Below are 9,429 nucleotides of genomic sequence, written 5' to 3'. Positions count from 1 at the left end.
GGAGGATCGGTCAAGGGTGGCAAGGCAAGAGGCCTGTGTGGAGCCGGCTGGGCTGGAGGCCTGTGGAGAGCTGGCTGGGCTGGAGGTCTGTGCGGAGCCGGCTGAACAAAGAGCCGGACTGGGGCCGACAGGGCAAGGAATCAGGATGGGGCCAGCAGGGCAAGGAGCCTGAGCAACGATGGCGGGTGCTATGGGGCTGGAGCCGTTGTGGTGGAGGAGCCCTCTTGCCTCCTTTGCTACCATGTGTTTGGTGGTGTGAAGCTGGCCACCTCTTCAGACACTGCAGGGCTTTCTGCCGCCTCTAGGAGTACTGCAATGTCTTTAGTGGGTGCCTCAGGGGGTGATGCTGCAGCCAGGGTGGTAGCTGGATTGGATGCAGTGGGTTCAGTCACCTCTTCATGGGTTACAGGTGAGGCAGGCCTGTTCTTTCTCCTCCATCTCCGCTGGCGGGTCATCGGAGGACTGGGGATTTGGCAGTCTGTGAGTGGGAGGGGCAGTGGTCCAAGGAGAGACAGGCATTCCCCTGGCTGTGGTAAATGTGACTCACATACTGCCAGAATGTTAAAATGCCCAGCATTCCCATCTCCCAGGCCTGAATGGGCCTGTTGAATCCAGCATTAAAAGCCTGCTTCAGTGCTGCAGTGGTAAACCAAAGCCCCTCTGCAGCGTAGAAAAACTGGCAAGCAAATTCCTTAACTGAATATTTCCCTTGGTGAAGTGCAAGAAATTTGCCCAAATGCTTCATCTGCTGGCATGCAGAGGGACGAGAACTGGGAGATGGGAAAATGAAGATACCCATCTTTTTTCTGCTGAGTCCTTTTTATGGCCAGTTCGTACAGATTTGTGGGTGGAGAAAGGAGCAAGGACTCAAGGAAAAATATGTTTTTTTTATTAACTATAAGATAAAACAAAAAGGCAACTAAAACCACCCTGAGGGGGATAAACAATAAAAAAGCCAAAAAAACTCGACTCGAAATGAAAACATGAAGCCACGTGCTTACATAACACCAACACAAACGTACATGATAAATGAAAACACTTGCCGTGCACTCACACATGCCTCATGCATGCTCCGATCCCTGCACCAACCGAAACCAACTAGACTGGAGCGCTGAGAACAAAAACGCATGCCGAGCATGCCTGGACCTCGAGCATTCGTGACAGCACTCATACAAGGACGAAAACAGACAAGGCAGGAAATGAGTGCTCGACCCAAGAAAACTCGCATACATAACACAATACCCAAGCACAACATACAAGACATGACAGGACTAGTGTCTGGACCTAAAAGAAGAATTAACAAGACTGAAATGACAGAATCCTGACAGATAAGACCTAAACCAAACCAATGCAGTTCCAGTAATACCAACATAATTTTCAAGCATATCAAGGAGAAAGTTATGATCAATATTATCAAGTGTGGTGTATTTATAAACTAATTTCGAGAGGAGGGCATGCCTTTGATTATTTACGGCTGGTCCAACATTGGCTAATACACGATCCACCAATTAGTCACTTTCTAACTCACCATAAATAACCAGAAATTCTTATCTCAGTATCTTTGATTTGAAAAATGTTGTCCCCTACAAACGCTCCAGCTCTTAAAAGTATATACAGTATTGCATAAATAAACCTATCTATAAGGAAAAGAACCAACTAACAACAACTTCAGCTACAGCCCTGCTCTCTCCGAGACTCCAGCCGCAGCTCAGCGTCACCCAGCGCTGCCAGGACAACAAATCGAGCCTGAGGTCCCAAAAGACGCCGCTGGCCCACCAGCTCTTCCACCATTTAATCACAATGCTTTCAAGCTTCCGCAGTGTCTCATCCCAAATCTTTAGCAAGATCACAGTCCATGAACTCTGCCTAAACTCTCAGTCGCCAGCATCCACGCTCCAAGTCATCGCAATGAAGCCAATCTCTCACCCCTTACCTTTCCACCCGCTGTACATAGCATGCCTTAAGCGGAAAACCTCGCAAAATAATGACTCCGCAACAAAGACTAAATCATTAATTCATTTTCTTTTTGGCTTAGTCCCTTTATTAAACTGGGGTTGCCACAGTGGAATGAACCGGCAACTTATATAGCATATGTTTTACGCAGTGGACGCCCTTCCAGCTGCAACCCATCTCTGGGAAACAATACATTATACATTATACACGTTCACACTCATACACTACGGACAATTTAGCCTTCCTAATTCACCTGAAACACATGTCTTTGGACTGTAGGGGAAACTGGAGCACCTGGAGGAAACCTTACATTTATATTTGAGCAGCTTAATAACTTTTCACTCTTATTTCTTTAGGATTAATACTGTAAATATATTTGCTTTAAATCTATTGTATAAATTTAATATAAATGAACGTACTAAGGTTGAAGTGACGATTGCATAGATTATATCGTGCCATTATCACATCGCTATGATTAGGTGCTGTCATTTTGTTGTCCAGTGTGTTATTCATAAGAGTAAAGGTCTCTTCTTCTTTTGAACAGAACCCAGAAGAGCTGGAAACTGTCTCCGTGTCAAACCGGGTTATTGAAGTTAGTTACATAACATTTAATGATATCAAATAACCATTAGACAACAAAAATTCGTTGATTTATAAATGTTTGTTGTTGAGTTTCGGCACTAAATTGTACAGAAACATTATACCCACATTGTTAGTTTATTTTACAATTATAAGACACTTTTTTTCTACTGGCTTCCACTATCATATTAGGCTTTTACTTTTATTTTACACTTTTATTTTAAACCTTACTAAACCACACTGAAACGTGACTGAACATTTTCACAAATTGCTATTTATCAGTAATAAATAAACCATATTTTGTGGTCATTGGAATTAGACAATAACTTTAATGCTAATGTTAATTTTATCAGCAAACTGCTGGAGCGCTAACATTACATAAACACCATGTTTAAAGAGGAAAGTACTATTTAACTCAACACATTTCTTAAAGAGCCCATATTATGGGTTTTTGAAAATGCCCTTCCATGTAGTGTGTAACACAGCTCTAAGTGAAGTGAAATATCCAGCTAAGGCTTAAATCTGTAAGTGTACAGTGTTTAAAACTATTGATTCATCTATAAAAGAGTCGACTCATAGTGCTTCGAACGAGTCGTCTTGATAACGAGTCATTAGGTGTTTCGCGATGACGCAGCTACGAAACCCAAGTAGTTGGGCGCGCAAACCCGGGAGATTTGAAACCTGCGGCCCCGCCCACTAACAGAAAAAAAAAGTCTCACACACACACACACACAGACAGACACCGGTCGAATGAAGTCACGCTGTGCAGATGGATATTATTGAGTCTAATTAAAGAGGAAACCTCAGCATTATAGCCCAGCCTTGAGCAGTTCTGAGTGCTTTTGAAAACTATATGCTTTCAAAGAAGACTTCATCAGTTTGTTAAAGGAAGGATCAGTGAAGACTGTCTGAACATGGATCAGAGCATCATGGATCAGTTTCTACCCCCATTTCACCAGTGTAAGTACGTGCGATTAAAATGATTGCCTCGTTTACTCTATCTTGCAAATGATGTATTTAGTTGTGTTTTGTTACTTGTAACCGTGTGTGCTGTATCAGGTTAACTCTTTATATTCTCATATCGCGTGTAAAGCCACGTTGAAAACGCGACGCGTGCCGCTTTGATTACGGATCGTCAGCTGTTTACACACATGCAACGGTCAAGTAATGTGTGTGTGTGTGTGTGTGTGTCTCCCCGTGTGTGTAACGCACAGGTATTCGCGGATATAACTGAGCGCCGCGCCGCCTCAATTCAGCCGCTCATTTATGGATGCGCCGGCCCTGTGTGTGTGTGTGTGTGTAACGCACGGGTATTCGCGGATATTACCGAGCGCCGCGCCGCCTCAATTCAGCCGCTCATTTATGGACGCGCCGGCCCTGTGTGTGTGTGTCTCCTCGTGTGTGCAACGCACGGGTATTCGCGGATATAACTGAGCGCCGCGCCGCCTCAATTCAGCCGCTCCTTTATGGACGCGCCGGCCCTGTGTGTGTGTGTGTGTAACGCACGGGTATTCGCGGATATAACTGAGCGCCGTGCCCTCTCTATTCAGCCGCTCATTTATGGACGCGCAGGCCCTTTGTGTGTGTGTGTGTGAAAAGAGTAAGAAGACTGTGACTAGGAGGCTAGGAGATCTCCTCGCCAGTTCTTGGACTTTTTGCTCAATAAAATAGTTCGTCGTCAGTATTTTCTAGTCCATCGTCTGTGTTTACATTCACCCACTGGCAGCCAAAATCCACTGTGAAGCGTGTATGCACTGTGACTACTTTTATATTGTAGATTAGCAGCTGGGCATTTCACTCTGTCTCGCGCTGAAGCCTGTCACTGTCGACCAATCGCAGCAGGCTGCCATTGGTCCAATCAGCGCAGATTAGCTTCGCGCTGAGGATGGGTTTGGGAACAAATGAATCGCTGAACGATTCATATGGGAGTCGCTGGGATAATTAGGTAAAAATAAATGCAGATTATAAGACCATCAAAGTGTTGTTTGACCTTGCATGCATATTAGACTGTTGTTGGAGACCCTTACAACCTAAATATGACCCTATTTCATGTATAATATGGGCTCTTTAATTAAATGAATAACTAATCACTCAATGAGTCCTAACTTTGACATATAATAATGAATATTTAAGTAAAATCTCTTTAAATGCCAAATTATCACTAACCTGAAGCAAATGACAGGCGGGAAGAATGTTACACTCTTAGGGTAGACTTGGCAACTGAAGTGTGGTGTGGCAGATGTCTGCTAACGATACACTTGTGTTCCTGTGCAATCCCAAAGTCAGCCAGAGGTTGATGTTTATCGATGTCAGCCATAGCTGAGCCTTGCTAAACTCTTATGTGTTTTTTTGTTAGCTGGCCCACATACTGCAAAAGGAGCTGTGAACCAGAAGAACATTCCCACTTTTTCTGAATGTATGGCAAAACATATATGGTAATAATCTGGCCCATATCTGTTCAGCCATGCCATACCCATGCCATATGGCACATGCCACATGTGCCAGCTATCACCCACATTTGGCCCAAATATTCTTGTATTCTGCTATCCTGCTATCTCCACATTGACAACATGAACTGAGCAAAGAATTGGGTTAAGAATTGAATTTATGGTTTTAAAAAATGACTTTTGGCTTACTTGCGTTTTTAGCAATCAAGTTTGAAAAATATTTAGAGTTAGCCTCACTGACTGAGTCTTGATATGCATTTAAGCAATCTTTAAAAATTTGGCAGGATACCTGTGACAGCATTAAAAAAAAGTCATGGATATGTACAGAAAAACCATAGGTCAAAACAAGATCTAGAGTATGGCCCAAAAAGTTTTTAACCATAGGCTTAGATTGGCAACAGACATGAATGTTAAAATCACCTAAAACCAACATCTTGTCCCAACAAGACACCAAATCAGACAGGACAGGAAATTCATTTATGAAGGCTGCACTAACTTTGGGTGGTCTATAGACCAAATACACAAATAAAAGGGCCATTTAGATCAGTTTTTAGTGTACTTGTGCTTCAAAACGAAACAGGCCGTCAACATGCTGAAATCTACACTTGAAAGTGCTTTTAAAAACTGTGGCTAAGTCACCACCAGGTCCACTAGGCCTTGGAGTACTGAAAAAAGTAATTTCTGGTAAATGTCTTAAAGAGACATTTTAATTGACGAATTAAAGTGTTAATTAAAGTGTTAGTCTGAAGTGTTAATGTCCTTTATTATGACGTGCTTGAGGAGGTGACCGGCGAAAGGGAGACCAGAGAACGGGTATATCTGGTGACTCATATTGCGATGGGAACCCCGATGTATGTAGCGAGGGCAGCGCGCGATTCCAAGAACAGCACATCGATTGTAGAGACTGACAGGCAGGTTCGACCGGGTTTTAAGGTTTAGATAATGCAGATCCAGAGATGAGTAAAAAACATATTAATAATCCACAAGCTGGAGGGCTACAATGAGTCCTGGAGCACCACGTAAACACTTATAAAAGCAAGCAATAAGCCCACGAGAAGCATCAACACAGACATCTTACAGTCGTGTATACACAGCCAGGTTTAAAAACCGTGTTGGCCAGCACAAGTGATAACGGTGCAAGTAAATTGGAAAGCCACCTACACCAAAACCAGCATACGACCGACACCCCAAACGAAAGTGTTTACTTACTTATGGAAGACAGAGGAAACAGCACGCTTAGTGGTGGCGAGAGTTCAAGTTTGGCAGGTAAGACAGCTCGACTGAAAGGAATTATCCGGTCTAGTTGTAAGATAAATTGTCGTGTTAAAAGGTAATAAAAACAGGCAAAAATAAAAACAAAATAAAAACTTAGAAAGTAAAACAAGGTAATAATAAAAAAAGGTTCAGGGGAGCAGCGGCAGTCAGAAACGCCAGCGTTCACTCAACCGTAGGATTAGAAGTGAAGCCAATCTATGAGGTAAAGCAAAGATACCAATTACCTGTGTTCACGGTGATACAATATATGTTCCTGCACAACAGGTCATGATATCAGCCAGCCCAGGTGTTCACTCGATGTGGGGGTGGTAACTGACCTCCCCTTACACCTCTTATTGAGAAGAGATTGGCCATATTTTGAAGCACTACTGACCAGGTCAGCACAGCTGCTGTACCCGGGCTCGACCATCACAGGACTGCCAACCAGCATTGATGGCCACCAAGAGCGCCAGAGGGAGTAAGTCAACACATTCTAACCTGTTCCATAAGGCATTTCAACAGATAACAGCAATGAGATACATGGAAAGCACAGAGAGATGACGACAACCTAACGAACTGTTGGTTGCAATTACAAATGATAGTACCGATTACCAGCGCCTCACCCCCTCCCATATTTTGCTATAGAAAATGGTCTGCTGTACTGTGTTGCAGAGCGGCGAGGGTGGGGGAGAGAAAAAGACACTCCTGGTATTACCGAAATCTAAGGTCCACATAATCCTGGAGTAGGCACACTTCCACCCTATGGCTGGCCACTTGGAGGCCGCAAACACCACCCAATGGATTTGGCATCGGTTTCACTGGAAGCCGAAGTAAAGAGGTACTGCCAGCCATGCACAGTCTGCCAGAATACTTCACCACACCGGCCTCACCTCAGCCTTCTAATTCCACTACCCATCATCGAGGTACCCTTCGATCAGATTGGAATGGACCTGGTAGGGCCGCTGCCGAAGTCCGCTCGGGGACACAAACTTGTCGGGGACACATCCTGGTCATCATGGATTAAGCTACAAGCTACCCCAAGGCGGTGTCCCTCAGAAAAGCAACATCTAAGGTGATTGCTAAGGATCTATTTCTTCTGTGTAGCCGGATGGGCATCCCCTCTGAGATCCTGACTGACCAGGTAACTCCATTCATGTCCCGGCTGATGGCGGACCTCTGTCACCTCCTCAAAGTGAAATAGCTCCGGACATTAGTATACCATTCTCGAATAGATGGGTTAGTGGAAAGATTTAATCAAACTCTGAAGAAGATGCTTCGAGAGTGGTGGCAGAGGATCGACAAAGTGATGCCCCTAGTCTGCCAACACCTCTCTGAAGCCCAGCGCACCCAGGTCGTGGAATGTGTTGGGCCGGTGAATTAACGTGTGTGTCAGCCCAGACCGAGAAGGGAGGAACAGCTGTACCACATTAAAATCCTGAAAAGGTGGGTCCCACAACCTGAACAACTGGCTGCTTTTGCGGACGAAGGGGGACCCATTGTCCATGTGGGAGAACAGCTGTCCCTCTCTTAGAAGCAAGATCTACAAGCCCTGGTCAGTCAGCTTCACGTTCCAGAGGATGATGGACATTCTGTTAAGACCCCACCCAACATATGAAGCCACCTACCTGGATGACATGGTAATCTATTTGAAGTGTTATAACGAACACCTTACCCGTCTGCAGAGTGTGCTCCTGGAACACCGGCAGGCTGTTCATAGAGGCGAAGCACAGCCCGCACCCACAATGCCATGTTCACATTAGCCTTTTTTGGTTTCCTCAGAAGCTTCGAAATCCCAACAACATACAATTTTAACCCCACCATCATCCACACTATATCCAACCCAACTCTGCAGGTCAAAGAAACCCTTTCGTTCTTTGGCAAAAACAGATCAGGAGATCCCAAGATCCCAACCTCCCCTCCCCACTGTTTATTGACGACGCTAACCATCCAGAAACATGCTTTTGGTTCCAAAAACATCTAAAAGAAGTCTACCCCTATCATCGGACCATTTATTTTTTAATTCGCTCACAGTGCGATGTTCAGACCCCACTGCGTTAACCGTGTCAGCTAAACTCTATTTTTTTCTTTTGTTATTAATTCAGGATGACACACTTGCAAATAACACAGTTTTTCTCCGGTCTACCTCCGATAGGAGCACCTCCAATTCACATTCTGTGAAGTTCCTCTTCTTGCTTGCTTTTGCCATTGCTTTTTCTTTAGATTTTGCCAAAGTAGAGGCATTGCCATATTTATTAGAGGGAGGAGGCAGGGAGGGGTTTTGCGCTCATGCATGTGCGCTCAGTTTCACGTTAATTCGGATGTACAAGGAGAATATGAGTGGGATTCCGTCTACGCAGTGTTTCATACATCTGAATTTTTTACTGCATACACACACTTACAGCTTTGTCCGTACGCAATGTTTTAGTATTGATTCAACGAAAGTCTTCGTACATGAGGCCCCAGGTCCACTCGAGGTCTCCATGATGCTGTGCATACTAATTAGCATTTTTGCAGAAGTAGATAAATGCTGGTCCAAAATTAAATTCAGCTCTGCAGAAACTTTCTGTCTGAAGAAAGGTGTTAAGGTGCTTTTATTGTTGTGCAGAAAATTCATAGAAAAAGAGGACTTAGGGTGCGGCCAATAGAGGACTGGACAATGATTGACAAATGACAAATTTCACCTGTTAATATCAGCTCCCTATGTAAGTTGAAGTCAGGAAATAAAAACTGTTGCGCACCTCTTAATGTAACTTTTGCATTGCATTGAGGATAACAGAAATTTGTGAATCGAATTATTCATTTGTATCCAATAAATTGGTACGATTTTTGACATTGAAGAAAAACCTCTCCTGACCTTTTTTCTTGAACACGCATGGAATTTATTCAATATTCCAACAAAGGGCACCTAGGTTACCCTTTTTTTTCAGATTTAATATAAGTGTTTTGTGTCTCCAGAATGTGTCTGTAAAGTTTCAGCTCAAAACACTCATCAGATTTTTTATTATACCTTTTATAAGCTTCTATTTTATACCTTTTAGCATCAGGTAACAGTGTTGTTGTACTGCGCCTTTAAGGCTAGTCCTCCCCACCCACCATTTCTTTGTGCCTTTCAGTGTGCCTCAATCTCTTCCCTCGGCTGCCTCAGACAACAGACAGACACAAAGGAAGTAGATCCCACGTAACATTTGTGAGAAAT

Source organism: Danio aesculapii, chromosome 20 (assembly GCF_903798145.1).
Source record: "Danio aesculapii chromosome 20, fDanAes4.1, whole genome shotgun sequence".
In the NCBI taxonomy this organism is placed as follows: domain Eukaryota; kingdom Metazoa; phylum Chordata; class Actinopteri; order Cypriniformes; family Danionidae; genus Danio; species Danio aesculapii.
Note: the sequence above shows the minus strand (reverse complement) of the source record.